Source organism: Chiloscyllium punctatum, chromosome 33 (assembly GCF_047496795.1).
Source record: "Chiloscyllium punctatum isolate Juve2018m chromosome 33, sChiPun1.3, whole genome shotgun sequence".
In the NCBI taxonomy this organism is placed as follows: domain Eukaryota; kingdom Metazoa; phylum Chordata; class Chondrichthyes; order Orectolobiformes; family Hemiscylliidae; genus Chiloscyllium; species Chiloscyllium punctatum.
This window is the reverse complement of record NC_092771.1, coordinates 45,910,301-45,934,092: the sequence shown is the minus strand read 5'-3', so window position 1 is coordinate 45,934,092 and position 23,792 is coordinate 45,910,301. Positions and strand designations below refer to the sequence as shown.

General features: G+C 41.6%; 1 long non-coding RNA gene across 3 annotated transcripts in view; it reads right to left on the bottom strand.

Moving 5' to 3' along the window:
* Positions 1-23,792, bottom strand: part of LOC140458542 (uncharacterized) — a 69,199-nt gene that overhangs the window by 5,753 nt on the left and 39,654 nt on the right. For 2 of the 3 annotated variants that reach the window (XR_011953507.1, XR_011953508.1), the window contains exons 4-5: positions 14,846-19,321; positions 987-1,118 (exon numbers count right to left, since the gene is read on the bottom strand). This is a non-coding gene — a long non-coding RNA (uncharacterized lncRNA). The remainder of the gene's footprint in view (positions 1-986; positions 1,119-14,845; positions 19,322-23,792) is intronic. The other variant, XR_011953509.1, reaches the window with a different exon arrangement.

The window sequence follows — 23,792 nt, the reverse complement described above, 5'->3', positions numbered from 1 at the left end:
ATTGCTTGGAAATGTTGACAATTCTACTTTTCCTCCCATATTAGATGTCAGTGAACAATAATCACACAATTATGAGAACTCCTTTCCGTATCAAATGTCAGTGACCCTGTGTTTTGTTCACAATAATAGTCACTTTCATGGCCTAATTCTTTTCCTCCTAATTCTGAAATAAATATCGGAACATTTATTGTGGTAAAAATTACATCAACAAAATTGTCATGACTCTTCAAGAAAACTATTGGAACCATATAAATCTTGCATTGCCTGCATTTTTAATCAAAATCATTTTTTTCAATTGCTGCTGAATGATTTTTTCACATCATAAAGCTAAGTTTTATGCTTTAATTTTCAGTTTCTTAATCTTAACGAATATCCAATCAACATCAGAGCAAAGTGTTTTCAAAATATTAAGTCAATTTATCTATCAGGATTCTAAAAGCAATTATCAATTACAATAATTGCACAGCAATTTAACATAGACTTGGTAAAAATGCAGTGTTTTTTTGAAAATTTAATTCATTATTTCTTATTGTCAATGCTACTATATTAATACCTATTTGTTCAGGCCCATGCACATACCAAACGACCAATAATATCCCTTGCAAAATTCTTGGTATATGTCTGATTTTTGCTCTGGTAACAATTATCTCAGCCTTTGAAATTCAGAGAGCTCCAATTCCTTTTCCCTGAGATATTACTCTTCTTTTGTACATATTACTCAGTCTAATATCAAGATGAGATATCTCATTATTCTCAAATTCAAGAATATATATTTTTAAAATCCGTTTGTTGCTAATATATCTTATATCTAATAATTGTGCAATCTAGTAAGGGCTACAAATGTGGAATTATGCTTCTGTACAATAAATACTGCAAGGACATTACAATGTACAATCTCTCAATCATTGTGAATGTTGTATTTATTTTAAACTTGGAAACATTTTTGAATTGATATGATTATAATTTACTTTGATTCTGACACTTACTGTATATCCAATCACAATATCAGTAGATTATTTGGAGGTATCATCGTCCATTCCAATAATCACAGTATCTGCTATATACTTTCTTCTAGTCACTCATTGCAAAATGTATCTAATTCCACTCAATCAATATTCCTGAGAAAATATTTGAGAATGTTGCAGTCATAAAGCTGAAATATACATTCATGATAGTCATTAATTTTCTCTTGTTCTGTAGATCTTAGTTAAAACAACACAGAATTTTATGCTCCACTGCTATAAATATGAGAAAAGATCAATTACTTCTCAGTAAAATAAACAAATGTCACTTGCTATTATTTATCAATTTTTGGTTATTGGTCAGTTTATGAATTGTGTGAGATTTGTTTTTAGCTCTCCAGTCATCTATTTATATTGAATGTGACATTGAAATGGTGTGAAAATGTCAGGGTGTGTCATTTGAAAGTTAAATTTGCATATCTCTCACTTATCCCATTGATTGCATGATGGTTTAAGAACGTTTCGTTCAGCAATCCTCGTAAATATCAAAAACTGTCTGATTTTAAATCAGATCATTCGCACCCAATTATCACTCTGTTCCTAATTCATGTAAATATCTAAATTTTATCGAACCAATGTTCATACTAAACAATACATATAAAACAACACAAAGACTTTCATCACCATCTGATTATTGTTCAGTAGATTAACCTGAGTAAGTACCTTATTGCTCCTGAAACCATGCAACAAATGCAACTGATATCTTCTATTTCAGTTCTGTAGTTAAAGATGATTTATGTTGCTTAAAACAATGCTTCTACTTTATCACGATATTGACTGTAATACAATCATGCAAACAACAAAAGTTTTGTGATTCTAAAAATCTTTAAGATTACTTATTTCAAATTTGTGTGCAAGAGATATTTCAAATTACAACCGTTTTTGTTGTATAATTCAGCAAACCTAAGTTTTGAATTTGGGAAAGTCTCCATTTTTGCAAAGTGGAAGTAGTTTTCAGTTTATATAACACAGTAAATGACTGTTTTTTTTTTCCAAATCACGTGCTTTGCAAAATGATTATTGGTTTCATTTAATTGTAAGAAAATAACTGTTTTGAACATGTTAATTCTTTTTGTCTTTTCTATTCCAACATCACTGTACAAGAATGAACAATTATTATAATTCCTTTATATACCAAATGTCATTGACTGTATCATTTGTTCACTTTCTTGCTCACTTTCATTATCTATGAACTTTCTTCCAAAATCTGACACAAATGTCTGAACTCTGACCATAATATTAATCATCTAAATTAAAATAACATGTCTCTATGATGAAACCATTTGATAGAAATTCATATTTCTTGTGTTACCTTCATTTTTTAGTAAAGAAAGAAAAAAATTTTCTATAATCACTGAATGGCTCATTTTTTCTTCAATTCATAAAGATACTTACTATATTTTATTTCACAATTTACCAATTTGAATAAATATCCAATCAACATAACAGCAAATATTTTGAAATATTGAATCATTTTAATTGCTCATATAGCAACATTATCAAGTCATTGTCATGATAATAATTGTGCAATTATTTAAGAAAGTCTTTTGAACAAGTAAAGCGAGATTCACATTTTAATTTAACCAATTGTTTCTGAGTACCAACACTGCAATATGAAACTTTATTTTCAGGTCAAGTTTCCCACAATGGATCCAAGGACTTCCCATCCTACATTAATTGTGAATGTCTGATGTTTGCTTATTTGAATGATCTCTGTAATCACAGAATTTAAATTCACAGACCTGCAATTACTTTTCATTGCAATAATTCCTGTTTGTTTGCACATATTCCTCAGTCACATAGCAAAACGAGATTTCTCATTATTTCTAAATTCATTGATCAAATTTTATAATTCAGTTGTTGCTCATACCTAATAATTATTCAATCCAGTACGTGCTGTGAACGTGGAATTACGGCTCTTTACATGAATAACTAATGTGGTGTGCAATCTCTCAATCATTGTTAATATTAATTCTAATTTTACCCGCAGAAACATAATGAATTCATTTAAATATATTTCACTTTGATGCGAACATTTACTGTATTTCTAATCATCATAAGATTTAAGTATTTTTCATGACACAAAATCATGTAAAATTCCTGCGTTTTGTTATGTCAAATGAAAAAGAATTAACATTTCTGTATTGTTTCATTAAACAATGAGAATGCATTTTGAATTTTTCGAAGTTGAGCATTTTTGCAAAGAAGGGATGTTGTCTTCAGCTGAATAATCACATTGAATGACTAATTCACAGAATCTGCTGTTTATTCTCTTCGAGTTCCCAAGGAACCAAATTAACTAAATCTGCTGGTTCTAAATTCCTGGAAAGTATTTGATGTTGTTGCAGTCTTAAAGATGAAGAAGTTAATGTGATTTTACTGATTTTTTTTATTGGGAAGAGCTTAATTCAAACATTTCAGGCACATAAATTGCTATTCTGCAGTGTTACAAAGATGAAAAGCAAGTCAATTTCTTCATCAGTGAAGTAAACAAATGTCACTTCCCGTTATTCATTAGTTAGCCCTTTCCCAAATTTGTAATTAAACAATGCAATTCATCTGAATATTGTTGCGCCCTTTGATCATATTAATTTTCTAATTATTGTTCATTCATGATATGTCAGGGATTTCTATTTTTTGTTTTCGATTCACCTATTCATATTGAATGTAAGATTGATACGCTTTGGCAACATCAGAGAGTGTTCATTTGAAATTTGACTTTGCACGTCTCTCACTTATCTCACTTCTTGCATGGGGTTGGGCATTGAGAACAGAGGATCAGTGGTTAGCACTCGTGTCTTACAGTGTTATGCACTTGGGTTTGATTCCATCCTCGGCCACATGTTTGCGTGGAGTTTGCATGTTCTGGTTTTCTCCCACAATCCAAAGATATGCAGGTTAAGTACATTGACCATGCTAAGCTGCACGTTCTATTCAGGGATGTGTAGGTTATGTGCATTAGTCAAGGGTAAATGTCCAGTAATCTGAGAGCAGAATGGTGCTGAGTGGATTACTCTTTGGAACGTCAGTGTAGACTTGTTGGGCCAAATGGCCTGTTTCCACACAGTAGGGATTCCATAAACTTAGAATTGTGTTTTGCTAAACAAAACTGACAATTTTTTTAAATGTTGCATTTAAAACTTATCTTTAACTGTGATGAAGGGCTTTTGCCCGAAACGTTGATTTCGCTGCTCGTTGGATGCTGCCTGAACTGCTGTGCTCTTCCAGCACCACTAATCCAGTATTTAACTATTAATTGTCAATCTTGTAAAATAGCTCCATGTTACTGAAATCAATGTTCACACAAAACACTGCACATAAAGCCACACAAAGATCTTCATGACCATCTAATTACTGTTGTGGAATAATCACAGTAAAATTTTATTGTTTCTGAGATCAATCACCATTATCACATAAAGGATCTGGTTATCATTCCCTCCAATAAATGCAATCGTTGTCCTCTGGCATTTCAGTTCAGTAGTTATACACCACACTGGTTGTTCAAAACATGGTTATACTTTATTATGAATGGCCAAGGGTTCTAATGGCAAGAGATGTTGTTTGATCTGATTTGTTGCATGTTCTCAAACAGGTTTTCACTATAAATATTGCAAAAAAAGTGTTAATTTGGTCTTCTTCAACTGCTGATGTGAACATTTTCAGTTCGTGTTCATTAAACATATTTGGAGAAAGTGAGGAAAGCTGTAGCATTGGAAAAGGGCAGGGACATTCAAAGAGCAGGTGTATCAACCTGTCGGGCATTAGACCATCTTCAGAAAAGATTCCTGATAAAGGGCTCAGGCCCAAAACATCGATTCTGCTTCTCCTCGAATGCTGCCTGACCTGCTGTGCTTTTCCAGCACCACTCTCTTTTGACATTAGAAACATTTGACTGAATGTTCAGAGATAATACTAAAAGTTGCCTCTGTCAATTTAATTTACTGTGCTTTCTATTCACTGAAGATTCCATGTTAATTCTTCCTCTTTTTCTTCTTAAATCTGATGCAAATTTCAAAATACGAACACATTAGAATTCACATGAATTATAAAGTTGATTTCTCGACAAGAAAACCAGTGAAAGGTGATATAGAATTCTTGAAAAGCCTACACATTTGAATGAAAAAGCAATTCCTTCCAAAAATGTTTGCACGTCTGAATCTTTCTTTCAATTCAATAATCCTGCAAATAGTTTATAATTGTAAGTTGATCTCTCTGAATGAGTACCTAATCAATGTCAATGTAACCATCTGAAACATTAACATCAGATTGATAACTGGGTGTTAAAGACATTATTTGAAGTGAACAAATGTTTGGAATTTACTTGAATTCCACCAGAAAACATTCTTGAATCATAATACAAGAAATGAGATATGTGAGAGATGTGCAAACCTTATTTTTAAATGAACGAACTCCAATATTTTCAAAGCATTTCAATCTTACGGTCAAAATGAACTGGTGAATGGAAAAATAAAAACAAGTATCTGACAATTCATAAACTGAACAACAATTACAAATTCACTTTGATCAAAGGACAGAGTAATATTTAGATGAATCACAACATTTAGTTACAAAGTAGGCAATCAGCTGACTGACAAGTAATAGGTGGTAGAGTTTGTTAGTTTACTGAAGAAGGTATCAACTTTATTTCAAATTTATAGCATGAGAGAACAATGTTTAATGTGTTTCAATTGTTTGGACTTGCCCCTTTGCAACAAAAAAAAGATCAATCTAATTACTTAGACATTGTAATCTTGAATTCTGCAACATTTTCAAATATTCTCCAGGAACTTATAAGCGACAGAATTAGATACAGGCATCCCCACTATCTGAAAGTAAAGCGTTATTATGAAACCTTACATAATCTGAAAAGGCGTTAGTGGAAGAAACATTAATTTATATGGGAAACATGTCCCCTTTTTTCGTAAAAGTGAAAATCCTCTTCATATTTCTTTCAGTTACAGAAAACAGGGACAGATGAAAGTCTTTTGTAAAAGCAAGTGGCTAAAGCGAATTTTCCAACACATATTTCTTTGTAAATTGGTATTCTGATAAGTATCAGATTTTGTGATTATTGATCTAATAGATAAAAGCAGATCTATTGTTGGATTGAATAACAATTCAGTCTGTGCTTAGGTACTCTCTAATCAACATTCAGATAGCTCTTGATATATTTCTGTTGAAGGTGTGATTTGAAACCTTCCCTCGGGTCTAGTAAAAGAGACACTACCACAGCTCCATAAGCTCCTTTCATAATGTTCCCACTCAGGACGGCAGGACTGCAATATTGTGTTTCATGTAGTTTCTCAAATGAAAACTAATCAGCCGTTTATTGTTGTAATTTGAATGGGAATTAATTAGGTAGTTTCTGTGTTTAATGGACTGCAAATTAAACAATATTTTACAATAACAATAGAATAAATGAATGATACTCTTAAATAAACAGGAATCTCATGACAATTCTTTGAAATACAAATTGACAAAACTGCGTGATCATTGTACTTTGATTTAAAAATGCATCAGTCATTCAATGTGAATATTCAGCTGAAGACAATGTCCCTTCCTTTCAACAACGTACAACGTCCACAAATTCAAAATGAACAGTCATTGAAAAAGGAAGGAACAAGCAGATGGTAATTCTATTTTCTGTACATAAACGTGAGATGAATTTTAAGTTTTATATGTGTAAAAATGAAACTCTTACTGTGGTTTGAAATACAATATACATTAGCATGAAGTGAAATATCATCAAATCAATTCAACTGTGTTTTCTCAGTTAAAATACAGTTCAATATTCAAATTAATCGAGTGATTGTACACTGCAACATCTTTACATTAATTCAGTGCTGAGGCGTAATTCCACATTTATATCCCTGATAGTGAAGGAAGGTGCCAGGAGTCTGAGAGGGGAGGGGAGGTCCTTAATGAGGACTTTGCTTCAGTATTCACGAGTGAGTGGGACGTTGTTCTTTGTGAGGACAGCGTGAAACAGGCTGATATGGTCGAACAGGTCGTTGTTAAGTCTGAGAATGTGCTGAAAATATTGAAAAGTCATAGGGATAGATAAGTCCCCTGGTCCAGAAAGGATATAACTTAGGTTGTTATGGGAAGGGAGGCAAAAGATTACTGTGTTTTGGCAATGATCTTTGCATCCTCACTGTCCACTGGAGTCATACCAGATGATTGAAGGGTGGCAAACGTTATTCGCTTATTCAAGAAAGGCAATTGAGATAATCCTGGGAATCATCGATGAGTCAGTCTTACATGAGTTGTGGGCAATTATTGGAGAGGATTCTGAGAGACAGGATTTATGATTATTTGGAAAAGTATAGATTGATTAGAGATGGTCAGCATGGCTTTGTGAGTGGTAGGTTATGCCTCACAAGCCTTTTTGAATTATTTGAGGATGTGACAAACACATTGGTGAGGACAGAGTAGTGGATGTGGTGTATATGGATTTTAGCAAGGTGTTTGATAAGGTTCCCCATGGTAGGCTCATTTAGAAAGTAATGAGGCATGGGATACAGGGAAACCTGCCTGGTTAGATAATAAATTTGCTGGCCCATAGAAGACAGGGTGAGATTACAGAGATAGTTTTCAGCTTGGAGCACGGTGACCAATGGTGTTCTGAAGGGATTAGTTCTGGGACCTCTGCTCTTTTTGATTTTTACAAATGACTTGGATGATGAAGTGGAAGGGTGGGTTAGGAGGTTTGCCAATGACACGAAGGTTGGTGGAGTTGTGGATAGTGTGGAGGGCATTTGTTGGTTGCTCGAGGACATTGACAGGATGCAGAGCTGGGCCGACAAGTGGCAGATGGAGTTCAACCAGGGAAAATGTGAAGTTATTCATTTTTGAATTTCAAATTTGAATGCATATTTTCAGATTATGTGCAGGATTCTTGACAATGTGAAGGAACAGTGGGATTGTGGGGTCCACGTCCATAGATCCCTCATACCTGACATCCAAGATGATAGGGTTATTAAAACGGTGCATGGTGTGTTGGCTTTCATTAGCAGGGAGATTGAGTTTAAGAGCCACGAGGTTATGCTGCACCTCTATGGATCCCTGGTGAGACTACTCTTGGAATATTGTGATCGGTTCTGATCACCTAATTACACATTGGATGCGGATGCTTTAGAGAAGGTGTAGATGAGATTTATCAAGATGTTGCCTGGACTGGAAGGCATGTCTTATGAAGAAAGGTTGAGGGAGCTGGGGCTTTGGTCATTGCAGTGAAAGAGGATGAGAGTTTACTTGACAGCTTTGTGTAAGATGATGAGAGGCATAGATAGAATGGATAATGAAAGACTTTTCCCCACAAAAAGGCATAATTTTATGGTGAATGGGGGAAGTTGTGGGGAGATGTCAGAGATAGTTTCTTTATAGATCATGGTGGGTACGTGGAATGCACTGCCAGTGGTGGTAGTAGATTCAGATCCATCAGGGACATCTAAGCAATTCTTGGATAGGTACATGAATGATAATAAATGAAGGGCATGTTGGTTAGTTTGATCTTAGAGGAGGATAAAAGGTCGGAACAACATTGTGGCCAAAGGGCCTGTACTGTGCTGTACTGTTCTATATTCTATGGATGGAAATGAACATTTATATATTAGCAACATATAGATTTCAAAATTGTATTAGCATACTTAAGAATAATGATAAATTTCATCTTGCTATTTGACCGTGCTATATGCAAAAATGAACAGGAATTGTTGCAGGGAAAATTAATTAGGTTTTTCTAAATTTATAAGGCTGGGATTACACAGATCATTCAAATGAGCAAAAGTCATATTTTTAACAGTGCGTGTTGCATCAGAAATAATGGATTCTTTTGTAGGTTTGTTGATTGGAAATAAAATGGATTTTTATATTACTGTATAGGTACTAGGGAAGATTGGATTAAATTCAAATATGAACTTCACTGTAGTTGTTAGCAAGATAAACTAAACCATATAATAATTATTGTCATGCAAATTCTTTAATAATTACTGTTAGAATCCTGATAAAAGGATATACTGTACCATTTTTCAAACAGTCAATAAATTAAATTGTGAACCTCAGTTTACTTATTACCCAGACCAATTATTATGCAATTATTGTAATGGTAATGACTTAATAACTAATGCTAAAACCTAAACAGATAAATTGGTTCAATACTTTGTAAGCATGTTGAAATTGATTGGATATTTATTAAGATCGGTAAACTGAGGGATCAAATACAATAGCTCGCTTGATAGAATTGAAGGAAAAAATGAGACAGTGTTTATTTAACAGGATTGTTTTTGTTTAAAAATGCAGTTGATGCAAGAATAATATATTTCCCCCCATTGGTTTTCTTGTAGAGACATGTTCTTTTAAAAAAAATTTGTCATGATTCAATGTTGAGACACTTGTGTCAGAGTCTGCAAAGTGGAGAGTGAGGGAGAAAGGAATTTTTAAAAAGGAGAAATGAAAGGAACTGGCGAGAAGAGGAGCTCCAACTGTAGTGTCTTGCCCTGCTAACAGCTTATTGGGTGAGCTGGAACGCAGACTCATCAAGCAACAAGCTGACACAATCATACGCACAGAATCATAGCATGGAATGACCTAGACACCATCGTCACTATCTCTGTACATCCTGTCCCACCGGCAGGACATGGATGTAACTGAAATGCTGGAACATGCAGGGTACTGGACTAAGATCTGCAGAATGTGATCAATGTGATTTATTTGACACTCCTCCAGAATATTAAACTCCAGTCTAATTTGAAAAGTTACTAGTGTCATCAGACTTTAACTACAAATTTCAGAAAAAAAAATTATCAGAAAGTTACATCACAGTTTGAGGCCACTTGGCCAATCCTGAGATGTGTTGGCTGTAAACTCCCCAGCTTTTTGTACTCAGTATTGAGAGCAACAATTTCAGACTGTACTCTGTCCTCTATGCTTTTATAATCTGTTTTTAACATATTTCTTTGACAGCTGCACACCTTGTTTCCTTGTTTCTTTCCCAGTCCTAATTCTAACCCCCGTGACCTTGGGGATCGACCATTTCTGCTATTTAATCTCTCCTGCCTTTGGTCGTGTGACAGACTGTCTTTATGTCCTTGTCTCATCTCCACCTTGCTCACAACCTGTTACATTTCTGATGGTTCCCAGACCTCTGTAACTATCACTGCGCCCCCTGGGTCAATGGCATGAGTTTTGAATTCTCTTCCTCCTGAGATAATCAGAAATCTTTCCGGTTGCAGTTTCCCCTTGATTTTATTTTGAAAAGCAGAGCATTTGTGTCAGAGTCAAGTATTTGTGAACCTTCATCCACAATTCCGAGCATTTGGATGTAATTTGTGACCCTCCCACAGATGTGTAACGTTGCTGGATTGGCCATGCTAACATGGCTGCAGTGTGCAATTTATGTGGGTTGGGCTTGCCATGGTTAATGTGGGGTTATAGGGGTAGGGTGGGTGAGCAGGTCATTGCAGACACGATGGGCTGAATAGACTCTTTCTGCACCCACTAGATTCTGTGATTCCAACTAGTTGCGAGTGTTGTCCAATTTTCCTCATGCCAGGTTCATTCAACTCACACATATGATTCTGTGGGTGCTCACTCACTCCTTCCCTTCAGTTTTACATCAATTTCACACTGTATGAGAGGGTAGGAATGGATTTGTAAATATAAATGCTCCAACTGAAACCCCTCACAGGTCAGGAACTGTTTCTGCTCCTTTCATCACTCACAAGGAACAGGAAAATAAAGGTTCAGTCACAAATCTTACAGGAACAAAGCGGTTATAATCACCAGGAAATGCTGATAAGCTCAAAACGCTTTTCTCAAGAAAAGAAGAGGCTCAGAGACAGCCTGGTACAAGTAGAAAGCTTTGTGTCTGTGTTTTCAGAGATTTGTGGTTGAAATCATTGGGTTGGAAGCATGTTTCATTGCCCCAGATCATCAAAGGTGCTGTCTAAATGTGCATCTTTCTTTCTATCTATCTGAGTTAACAATCAGATGGACAGGTCAATGTCTGTGTGTCTTACCAAATCCCTGATTGAATGTCTTCCCCCACAAACTCAGGTGTCTCACCACTCACTAGGTCATGGAGAAACTCTGCCGTTACAATGAGAACTGTCTTTGCTGTCGCCTCTCCTCGTGTTTCCGCCTAATCCCCACATCCCTTCATTAAATCCCAGCTGCCTCTGGTCCACCACATGGGCACGTTGAAGAGTATGACAGGAGATTGGATTGAAACCGAGTGTTCATTCGCCAGAATGAAAGAGGAAGAAGGAAATAAACAGTGATTGTGGATCCCAGGGGATACAGACTCCAGGGATTAGTCCTTGTGGGCATTCCTGCAGTAATACAAGACAGCATTCCATGATGAGTGTTAAACCCGGGTGGCAGGAGAGGGAGCCACTGAACATTACCAGGTTTAGTTCAAACACAGGAGGTTTGTTCAGTCAGTAACAGTGTGTTCGACATGGAGGTGAAGTGAGCAGTGAGGGGAAATGTTACCACAAGCTGCCGATGGATAACTTTCATTGGAACAGGAGGAAGCCATTCAGCCCCTCAACTCTGCTCTGCCATTCATGATGATCATAGCTGATGTGTGACCTAACGTACAACTTTCAAACCCCTCTAATTTCATCAATGAACTCCTCTGCAACAGACAAGATGAGTATTGGAAAACTAAACATCTGCAAATGCTGAGACATCAGAAACAAAATCAGAAATTTCTGGAAAGATTCAGTAGGTCTGGCAGCATCTGCGGAGAGTGAACCATTCGTGTCCAGTGATCAGTCAGGTGACCAGCTGTAGCTGACCATTCTGCTGTTTCTGTAATACTGGAATAGGTTCTGGTGCGAGGGGAATGAGATTGTCAATAATAACTGACAAAACAGGAGGACGTACTCAATCAGAATTAGGAATTCACTTACCCCTCCCCCCACCCCCACTGGGACAGTCACCGACACAGTCACACTGCGGAGAGGCCGTTCACCTGCCCCACGTATGGGAAGGGATTTACACGATCTTACAATCTGCTGAGGCACCAGAGATGGCACAGTGGATTTAGACCCTTCACCTGCTCCATCTGTGAGAAAGGATTCATTCAAATCTCTCACCTGTGGAGACATTAGTGCATTCCCATCGGGGAGAGGCCATTCACCTGCTCTGTGTGTGGGAAAGCATTCACTCAGTCCTCTGACCTGCTGAAACACCAGCGAGCTCACTCTGGGGAAAGGTCATTCACTTGTTCCCAGTGTGGGGGGAGATTCACTCAAATGCAGCACCTGTGGAATCCCCAGTGAGCCCACACACAGGGGGAGAGGGGCCATTCAGATGGTCAGTGTGGGAGAGAGGATTCAGTGATTCATCCTGACCCCCTGAGACCCCAGTGAGCCCACACAGGGGGAGAGGACATTCAGATGGTCAGTCTGGGAGAGGGGATTCAGTGATTCATCCTGACCCCCTGAGACCCCAGTGAGCCCACACAGGGGGGGGAGGGGGGATTCAGATGGTCAGTGTGGGAGAGGGGATTCAGTGATTCATCCTGACCCCCTGAGACCCCAGTGAGCCCACACAGGGGGAGAGGACATTCAGATGGTCAGTGTGGGAGAGGGGATTCGGTGATTCATCCTGACCCCCTGAGACCCCAGTGAGCCCACACACGGGGGAGAGGACATTCAGATGGTCAGTGTGGGAGAGAGGATTCAGTGATTCATCCTGACCCCCTGAGACCCCAGTGAGCCCACACAGGGGGGGGGAGGGGGGATTCAGATGGTCAGTGTGGGAGAGGGGATTCAGTGATTCATCCTGACCCCCTGAGACCCCAGTGAGCCCACACAGGGGGAGAGGCCATACAGGTGGTCAGTGTGGGAGAAGGGATTCAGTGATTCATCCTGCCCCACTGAGACCCCAGTGAGCCCACACACGGGGGAGAGGACATTCAGATGGTCAGTGTGGGAGAGAGGATTCAGTGATTCATCCCTCCCCCTGAGACCCCAGTGAGCCCACACACGGGGAGAGGACATTCAGATGGTCAGTGTGGGAGAGGGGATTCAGTGATTCATCCTGACCCCCTGAGACCCCAGTGAGCCCATACAGGGGGAGAGGACATTCAGATGGTCAGTGTGTGAGAGGGGATTCAGTGATTCATCCTGACCCCCTGAGACCCCAGTGAGCCCACACAGGGGGAGAGGACATTCAGATGGTCAGTGTGGGAGAGGGGATTCAGTGATTCATCCTGCCCCACTGAGACCCCAGGAGGTTCACACTGGGTAGGAGCTGTTCACCCCTCGGTGAGACTCGGGATTTGCTGCATCTTCAACACGATTGAGAGCCCAGTGAGTGCTCACAGGGAAGTGGTCATCCCCCCTGCTCCATGTGGACTGCAGGACTCTGATTCTGATGTTACTGCCCATCAGAGTCAGGAGTGGACCTTGTACATGATGACACTGTTGGAGTATTGATGTTGTTGTTGTTAACCACATTAACTCGGCTGGGGGTGACTGAACTTATATTGCCACTTTCTGAACCTCAGGATGTCTCTCTGGGCAGTAAGTCTCCACAAACAGTAATGTGACAATGAGCAGGGATCATTAGTTTTGATTTAAATTGTGACTGTAGCACGGCTGCTTCACAGCATCAGTTACAAGGTTGGAGTCCAGCCTTGGTCAACGGCCTGTGTAGAGTTCTCACATTCTCCCCAGGATAGTGTGGGTCCCCTCCAGATGCTCTGGTTTCCTCCCACAGCCCAGAGATGTGCAGGTCAGGTGGATCAGTCGTGCTAACTTGTCCACAGTATCCAGGATTGTGCAGACTAGGTGGATCAGCCATGGGAAATGCAGGGTTACAGTGATAGAGTGCTCTGGGCGTGATGTTCTTCGGATGGTCGGTGGAGTTTGAAGGGCCAATGCTCTCCTTCCACACTGTAGGGATTTTATTCTATGATTGAGGATAAAGGCTACACAGCAGGGTGTTCTAGGAGAAGGAGCATGTGGTGTGCATCAATGCTCTTGATGACTTTAGATAGAGGTGGGCACCGTAGGGGATATACGTGCTTTATCTCCACCGCTGCCCCCTCCCCACAACTCGACTTTGATTTAGTCCCTTCTCATTCTGTCACTTGTAATGGTTTGCTTGGTCTGTAATGGCTTTGTTTTGAAATATTCTATTGGTTACACAAATGGTTTACTGCTGTGATGATATGTCTAGATTAGAGTGGTGCTGGAAAAGCACAGCAGGTCAGGCAGGATCCGAGGAGCTGGAAATCAATGTTTTGGCAAAAGCCCTTTTCCAGCACCCCTCTAATCTAGGCTCTGGTTTCCAGCAACTGCAGTCCTCACTTTTGCACTGCTGGTGATTATACGTTAACCAAAAGCAAAATGGCATAATGATGATCTTGATGGTGGAAAGGTTGCTGTGATAACATTTCTGGGTCAGAGAAATGGGGAAAAAGAACACTTCACAGCTCACAGAACGAGAACTGAAAAACTGTTAAATCAAATCAAAGGTTCAAACAGGGAGGGAACATTTCCCTGGAGTTTGAGTAACTGGAAAGTGATGGTGTCTGGGAATTTGTTTTACAGGATTTTGTTTTACAGGAGGTTGAAAGCTTTAAAACTGTTATATTCAGACAGTTTACGTTATTTTCTTTAATTTTATTTGCTGTGCAACAAGCTCTTACAACATTTTAAAACCAAAATTTAGAAACCTTGTGTTAAAGATAAATGTTAAATAAAATCCATCAAACCATCCCTCACTGAAAACTGTTGTGGAGGTGCAATCTCCTGGAGAATCCCTGCCCCCTTCTTCCTACCCGGGCTCCATGACTATATACATACCTGGGAGATAGCAGCAGGATGCCATTCAGCCTTTCAATCCTGCTCCGCCATTCATTGGGAAACAGCTGACCATCCAGCTCAATCTCCTGTTCCTGCTGTGTTCCAATCCCCTTTCATGACTTTACCTTGAAGAACTATGTCGAAGTCCTCCTTTGGCTTCACTGCCTTTTGTTCCAGTGAAGTTGCTGTGTTACTGTGTGGGTGTAGGCAGGGGTAATGTGATGGTGCTGCCTCCTGGAGGATGCACTCAGTGTCCCTCATCATCCTGCAGTAACATCGACTGGGTTTCCGCAACTGGAGGTAGAAACCGTTTCCAGGATATGGGCATCACTGGCTCAGCCAGCATTTATTCCCCATCTCTAGTTACCCTTGAGAAGATGATAGTGAGCTGCTGTCTTGAACCATTCACAGTCCATTTGGCGCAGAGAGACCGACAATGCTGGGAGGGAGAGTGTTGCAGGATTTTGGCCGAGTGATTCTCCATCTTTGGTTCTTCAAATGTTGTTTAATTTAATCACGATCTGCACGTGATTTTGAGATTTCAGTCTGCAAATCTTCACTATCTAGCACCCTGTATAAAGGAATATGTACAGATTAGAAATTCAGAACAGACAATTCTAGTTTCTCTGGAATACCCTTTTCCCCTTTCTTCCCCCAAAGCTGTAACCCTCCAGCCCACTTACTCTCTCCCACCATTCTAACTCTGCTACCTCTAATGTACACCCTCTACATTCTCATGGTGTTACTGATAAACTATTCCATGCCACCACTTCCGGTCCCTGGTTAGACTTTGCACCCTTTCTGGGTTCACTTCCTTTCCCTTCAGTTGCTGCAAGGCAATAATGTAACAGCAGAATGAAACAAAAGGAAACAGAAAGGGAGGTGGCAGATCCTGGACAGAAGAGGAACCTTCAGTCTGGGAGAATGGGTCAGATTCTTCTTTGTTTCCCATTGGTCAATTCCCAGTGTTATGACAAGTTGCGAATGGAACTTGGTCCCATCTGAGCGTAGTGTCACTTTGACCCCCCCCAACTGATCAATACTATAGACAGATGTGTCCCTTCTCCTGCCAATCACAGTGTGAAATACTTTCCGCTAGTTAACTCAAAGAACATGCTCCAAAACCCGCCCACATTCTGTACATGTACAGTGCTGGGTTTCCCCACACACATGTGGTCCTTGCCTCAGGGACTATGGGAGTTGTAGTCCCCATGAAGTCTCTGGAGACCTGTCCCTGGAAAGTGAGAGAAAGTGTGGGCTGGAGGGTGTTGTCTATAGGATATCTATTCAGACACACAGGACATGTGGGCTGTCACTGAGATTTACTGAGACATCTGCTTAGACACCTCGATTTCTGACGTAAGGAATATACATTCAGCCAATTGCGGGGTGGGGAGGTTAATAATGGGCAGCAGATTTTAAGCAGAGGTGGCTCAGTGGCTAGCACTGCTGCCTCACAGCGTCAGGGACCCGGGTTTGATTCCAGCGTTAGGCAACTGTGTGGAGTTTACACATTCTCCCCATGTCTGCATGGTTTTGTTCGGTGCTCCAGTTTCCTCCCACAGTCCAAAGATGTGCAGGTTAGGTGGATTGGTCATGCCAAATTGCTCACAGGGTCCATGCATGTGCTGGTTAGGCAATTAGGCACGGGAAATGCAGGGTTACAGGGAATGGGTGGGTCTGAATGGGATGCTCATCATAGGGTTGGTGTGGAATCGATGGATGAACACCCTGTTTCTGCACTATAGGGACTCTATTCTATTCTCATGAGGAAGAATGTCCTTGTCTCAACGTGTTGTGAATCTGTGGAATTCCCTATTGAAAATGCGGTGGATGCCAGGACAATGAGCCAATTTAATGAAGAGATACAGATTTTTAATTGCAATGAGTTGAAGCGTGAGAGAGAGCAGGCAGGAAAATCCAGCTGAGACTGAGGTGAGCTCAATCATCACCGTATTAAATGGTGGAGCTGGTTCGAAGGGCTGCATTGCCTCTCCTGTGTCCAGGGCTTATCTTCTTACGGTAATAACTGGAAAGCCGAATCCAAAACTCACCAACTTCACGAAAGGAGATTTTCAGAAAATGACAGATAGTCAGGTGGATTAGCATTCCAAGCTTAGATAGTGAGGAAGCATGAAGGAGATAATGATTTTGTAATTTTAAACTGAAGGGAGACAATGATTTATGGTTTTAGATTGTGTCGTACATTCACACCGTCCAGAATACTCTGTTGTGAATATCTATCCTGTACTTTATTACAAAGCCAAGGTCTCTGACAATGAAAACCAAAACACCCAGGAAACATCGCCTCACCTCGTAATCTGATAAAAGAATTCTGATAAGTCTGGTTGAACTTAGAACACAGATGGAAAGCTGGAAGATTAGATCCACTCCCAAGATCCTGTGCTTATATTAAAGGAGACTACAATAGGATGAGGCAGGAGTTGGCTAATGTAGACTGGAAACAAAGACTTTATGGTGGGAAAGTTGACGGACAGTGGAGGAATATCAAAGCAATTTTTCTAAGTGCTCAGCAAAAGTATATATCAGTGAAAAGGAAGGACTGTAGGAAAAGGAGTAATCTGCCGTGGGTGGCTCAGGAAATAAGGGAGTCTATCAAACTGAAATAGAAGGCATACAAATTGGCAAAGACCAAGGAGATTAGAAAAACTTCCAAGCTCAACAGAAAGCGAGATGGGATTGGGGGAGAAAAGTGATGAGTAGCTATCCCCAGGGCCAGAATAGCAGTTTACCCTGCTAGAGGGGAACCTATTGTGTGGGGAACATATGGCCTCTGTAATTGCTGAAGTACTTAACTGTTACCATAGAGATAATCCTGATCAAGTTAAAAATCACAGCACACGCCAAAAGCTTGTACTTCCAAATAAACCTGTTGGACTATAACCTGGTGATGTGTGGTTTTTAAACTTTGTCCACCCCAGCTCAACACCGGCTTCTCCACATCAGAATCTGATAGATACCACTTTGAAACTGAAGCATCTGTCAGATACATGAGGGAGCCACAGGGCCGTGGGGGATGGGTGTGTGGTTTAACCACAAAGTGCTGAACTGAACTTGACTTTCTAACTGCCGTTGCCATGGAGAGAATACTGAGAGACAGTCTCTATTCAAAGTCCCAAACCACAAAGTTATAAGAATGGGAGCTGTACATCGGACAGGTGGGGAGTTACCTGATGCTGCCTGAAGGTGTTTTGTATGTACACTATCCAGGTAACTGCCATGTCTCATCAATAAAGACTCAAAGAAGACCTCTCAGAGTTCTGTGCCGAGTTATTCCTATTCAGCAGGGTTCAGGAATATGAGTACACAGCAGTCAGTCTTCACAGTGGAGGATACGAAGAACATATTAGTAATTGATAAGGAGACTGAGGAAGGTGAGGACCTCGATAATAACCATTATCGTGAGAGTTAGAGCTGGGCAAGCTAATGGAGCTAAAGGTAAACAAGTCTCCTTGCCCCGATGGAATACATCCCAGGATACCAACAGAGTTAGGGGGAGAAATAGCAAATGCACTTAGAGTTATAGAATCCTACAGCAGAGACAGGCCCTTTGGCCCAAACTGGCCCATGCCGACCAGAATGTCCATCCACGCTAACCCCATTTCCCTGCACTTGGCCCATTTGCTTCTGACCCTTTCCTATCCATGTATTTGTCCAAATGTCTTTTACCTGTTGAGAGTGTTCCTGCCTGAACCACTTCCACTGGCAGCTCATTCCATATACATACCACCTTTCTGTAGAACAGTTGCCCCTCAGTTTCCCATGTATTCTTTCTCCTCTAACTTTAATCTGATGCCCTCCAATCCTCGAGTCCCTGGGAAAAAGACCGAGTGCATTCACCTTACCCATGCCTCTCATGGTTTTATACACTTCTATAAAATATTCCCCCTCGGTTTCCTCTGCTCTAAACAAAAAAGTCCTCGCTTGTCCAACCTCTCCCTGTACCTCAGACCCCTGAGACCTGGCATCATCCTTGTAAATTTCTTCTTCACCTTTCCAGTTGAATAACTTAAACTGACACTGCATTCATCACATTTCCCGTGTTTCCCTACGGTGCTGGAACCGATGTGACAACACCAATGGATTACAATCAATGATTGATAATTCACTCCATTACAACAATCCCATTTTCATTGCTTTTTCCATGATGTAGGAATCCTTTTGTCTTTCTGGTTTCATGGTTAATTGTCTTCATACAAAACCAATCTGTGGCTTACCTGTTCCAGGGAGATGTGCCATGATTGTTTATACTTACAAAAACCAATGAAATCTCTCTCCACAGTCCCCACGCTAACATGGACTTCGCTGTCTCAGTACTTTTTTCCAGTCACACGGACATTTGAAATATTCACCCATGGACAGAATGAACACCTTTCCATCCAGATGATAAGGCCAATGATATTCAGATCGGCACGGATCCAGTAACATGAAGTTCAATTTGAATTTCTCAATCCTCTATAACAGAGAAAACAGAAAGTGCTGGAGATCCTCAGCAGGTCTGGCAGCATCTGAAATGGTGACAGATGCAGGAAACATTGCAGCCTTGAAGAAGTGTTGAGATGATCACACCAGGCATGTGTGCTGGATGACCATTATGGATAAGATGGGGACAGGGATCCCTTTCTGGAAGGGCCTTGGTGAGACCACAGCTGGAGTACTGTATACACCTTTGTTCCCCTTTTCCAAGGAAGGATCTCTCAATAACCAGGAGAGTGTAAAGGAGGATCACCAGATGAGTCCTGGGATGTGAAGATAGTTAAGGACTGCAGATGCTGGAAGTCAGAGTCTGTACAATGTGGACCTGGGGAGGTGCAGCAGGTCAGGCAGCATCAGAGGAGCAGGAAGGTTGATGTTTTGGATCCGGACCCTTTGTCAGTCTTGATAAATAGCCCTGACCCGAAACGTCACCTTTCCAGCCCCATCGTATTCATGCTGGTCATCAAGCACCTATTTATGCTAGTCCCACGTTCTGGGACTCAGCGTGTAACTGATATTGTCCTGCTTGGTGTGATCATCTAAACACTTCTTCAAGGCTGCAATGTTTCCTGCATCTGTCACCATTTCAGATGCTGCCTGACCTGCTGAGGATCTCCAGCACTTTGTTATTTTTGCAGATTTCCACCATTTTGCTGAAGCACAGAGTCATAGACATGTATACAGCTCCATATTTTGTTGACTCACATTCCCGGGATGTCAGGACTGATGGCTGAAGAGGGACTCAATCTTCGTTTAATCCTCCTTTCCTTTGGCTTTCTGAGCCACTAACTACATCACTAATATTCTACCCCCCATTCCCTGTCCTGAATCTGACCCATCTAAGCCTACACTTTCGTTCCCATCCCCCTGCCAGACGAGTTACAAACTCACCAATAGAACTGGCAAAAGCCCCCACTAGATTTGTCTCAGCTCTGCCCAGGGGTAACCGGTCAGGCTGGTATAGGTCCCACTCAGAAACAGTCCCAGTGCCTGAAGAATCAAAACCCTTCTCTGGTACACCATTTCCCCAGCCACACATCCAGCTGATCTACCTTCTCATTCCTGCTCTCATTAGCACATGGCACTGGGAGTAAGTCTGACATTATTACATTTCAGGAGCTACATTTTAATGCATCTCTGCTCTCCCTATGTCCAGCTTTCAGGCCCTCATCCCTCTGTTTAGCGATGTCCTTGGTATCTGTGTGTTGCACGACCACGGCCTGTTTACCCTCCAGCTCCAGAATATCCTGCAGCTGCTCCATGATATCACGGATCTTGGCACCAGGGAGATTACATACCATCCTCGATTCATGTCTGTGGGCACAGAAGTGCCTGGCTGTACCCCTGATTATTGAATCCCCTGTCACTATAGCCCTGCCACTCTCATTCCTCTTGTTCTGATCAGCAGAGCTCTCTGTGGTGTCATGAACCTGGCTGATGCTGATTTCCCGAGAAGCCACCCCACCCATTCCCGCCCTTACAGAATCCCAAGTGGTATACAGTATCTGTATGAGAAGGGGATAACAACGGGGGACTCCTGTACTCACTTCCTGAGCCTTTCTGCCTGTGTAACCCCCACCTGCAGGGTGACTAACTCACTAAATGTGCTGTCCATAACATTCTCAGTATTGCAGATGCTCCACAGTGAGTCCACTCTCAGCTCGAGCTCTGAAAAGCAGTTTCCCAGTAGCTGCAGATGGGAACCTTTCCTGCACAAATAGCCGTCAGGGACACTGGAAGCGGCCCTTATTTCCCACATTGTGCAAGAGGAGCACACCACAGGTCTGAGGGCTCCTGTCACAACGTCTCTCTACATTCATCTAGTTACTCCCATTAAGAGAATTTAAATGAGTGAGTAACCTTCCTTCACTTCAAACATGTCCATTATAATAACAAAAAAAATCTTTACTTCAGCTGATATGTCATACTTTAAAAACTTAAATACTCCGCAGGTATTACTGACAGATTGACTATTCCCATTGGGACTGTGAATTTCTGAAAGGCCTGAACTAAAACTGAGTTTCAGCTTCACCTTCTCCCTGTCTCACCTCACTATTTACACCCAACTCCAAAACACTCTCATTGAGCCAAGCAGCACTAACAGTGCAGCCCTGTCATTTTCATTGTCTGCTCACACTTACTCTTCTCTCAGCCTCCTGTACTGTTCTAATGCATCTCAATGGGAGCTCAGGACCAGCACTGCATCTTTCAATTCATCCCTTTGTAACCCCAGAGTCAAAATGGACTTTACCAGTTTCTGAACGATCAGACAGTTGTCAGAATCTGGAACCTTCCACCTGAAATGGTGCTGGAATTTGAGTCCACGAAAAATTTGCAGAGAATTGGAAGTAGGGAGTTTACAGATTAACATTACAAAGTGGATGAGTGAGACTAAATCTGACAGTTCCTGCAAAAAGACGAGGTGTAATTTGGATAAATCTGTGCTCTCTCTCAGGCCAATACCTCCTTCCACAGCTACAGGGCCAAGAATTGAACACATACCCCAAGGGTGATCCAACCATGAACTTGAACATCGTTCTGCTTGTGGTTGACAAAAATATTGAGGATATTTTCCCACAGACAGAACAAACTTTTCCCACAGTTAAATCCCAATGATATTCAGATCCTGATGACTCCGCTGACTGTAGAAACTTGTTTATTGAGATCCCAGTCTCAATTATCCTCAATTAATATCCTATAAACTGAATTCACAAAACAAAGCTCACAGTCAGTGCAAGATGAATAGTGAAGACAAACACTTCTCTTGGTATGTGTTTGATGTGTAAATGCTCCTCTTCAAATCACCCCGCCCCCACCCAGGAAGAGGACACGTGCATGCTCCTTGCTGTACCTTGCCCCAAATAAAGATGGTGGCTATAACCCAGGGCCTCTCACTGCCTGAGGCCCAAGCCATCTTCCCCTTTGCTGCAAACGTGGGACCAAGAGTTTCTAATTCAGACTAACGACCTGCCCAGAGTGTAACTAAACCCTCCCAGTCTACACTGATACATTTCATCTGGTTTCTGCTGCCACTCTCCCCTTTCCACCTCCTGCACACACCATGGGTTATCGCGGGTCCAGTGACCCTTCCTCAGAACCGATGACAGCTGGGAAAATTAGAATCCCTTCAGGAAACAGGCCCTTTGGCCCAACAATTCCAAACCCACCCTCCGAAGTTTATCCCACCCAGACCCATTCTCCTATTCTATTACTCTCCATTTCCCCGAACTAATACACATCCCTGAACACTACGGGAAACTTAGCTGGGCCAATTCACCTCACCTACAGATCTTTGGACTATAGGAGATAGGGGTTAAAGAGTAAATAATAGGTGGGGACAGAGCACAAAGAGACACAGGAACATTTGGAAAGATAAAGGAGTGGGAAGGTGGAAAGCTGTTAATGGAGGAGACAGGAACCTTCTCGCATCTCAGTGGCGGTGGTGGAAATGGTGGCTGATGATCTACATTGTGCCTGCAAAAAAGACCTTGAGCTTCCAGTTGCCTGCTCTTTAACACACAAGACTGTTCCCTGTCCAACATCTCTGTCTCATGCTTACTGCAGTGCTCCAGTGAAGTTTGATGCAAGCTGGAAGAACACTTCAGAACATACCAAATGGCTTCCTATTTCAAGCACTGCAATTTCCCCTCACATGTGGTCAACAATGCCCTCCAGTGTATCTCCTCCACTTCCCACACCACTGCCCTTGAACCCCACCCCTCCAAATGCAACAAAGATGGAATCCCACCATCCTCACCTTCCATCCATATACAACACATCATCCTCTGCTCTTTCCACCATCAGATCCAACCACCTGAGATATATTTCCCTCCCCAACCCTTTCAGCATTCCACAGAGACCATACCTTCTGTGACTTCCACGTTAGATCCACGGTCCCCACCAACCCACCCTCCACTCCAAGCACCTTCGCTTGCCACTGCAAGAGGTGGAAAACCTGTGCCCACACCTTCCCCTCACCTCCATCCAAGGCACCACTTGATCCTCCTACATCCAGCAGAGATTTCCCTGCCCACCCAAACACCTCACCTATTGTGTCCCTTGCTCTCAGGACGCCAAATTGTGGAATATTTCAGGGAACATTTCTGGGACACATGCACCAACCAACCCCACTGCCCTGTTGCCGACCACTTCGGCTACCCCCCACCCCATCCGCCACCACCCTGCCAAGGACATGCAAGCCCTCCATCCCAAATCCGAGCCACCCGACACCTGGAGGAAGAACACCTCATCTTCCACCTTGGGAACTTTCAACAACGCAGCATCAAGGTTTCCTCATCTCCCACTCCCCAACTGATCTCAGATTCAACCCTCCAACTCGGCACTGGCCTCTTGAACAGTCCCACCTTCCCATCTTCCATTCCACCCTCTCACCACGACCCTCCATCTACAACCAACTATTGCCTCTCTAGCTCCCTTCCCCCCAACACCA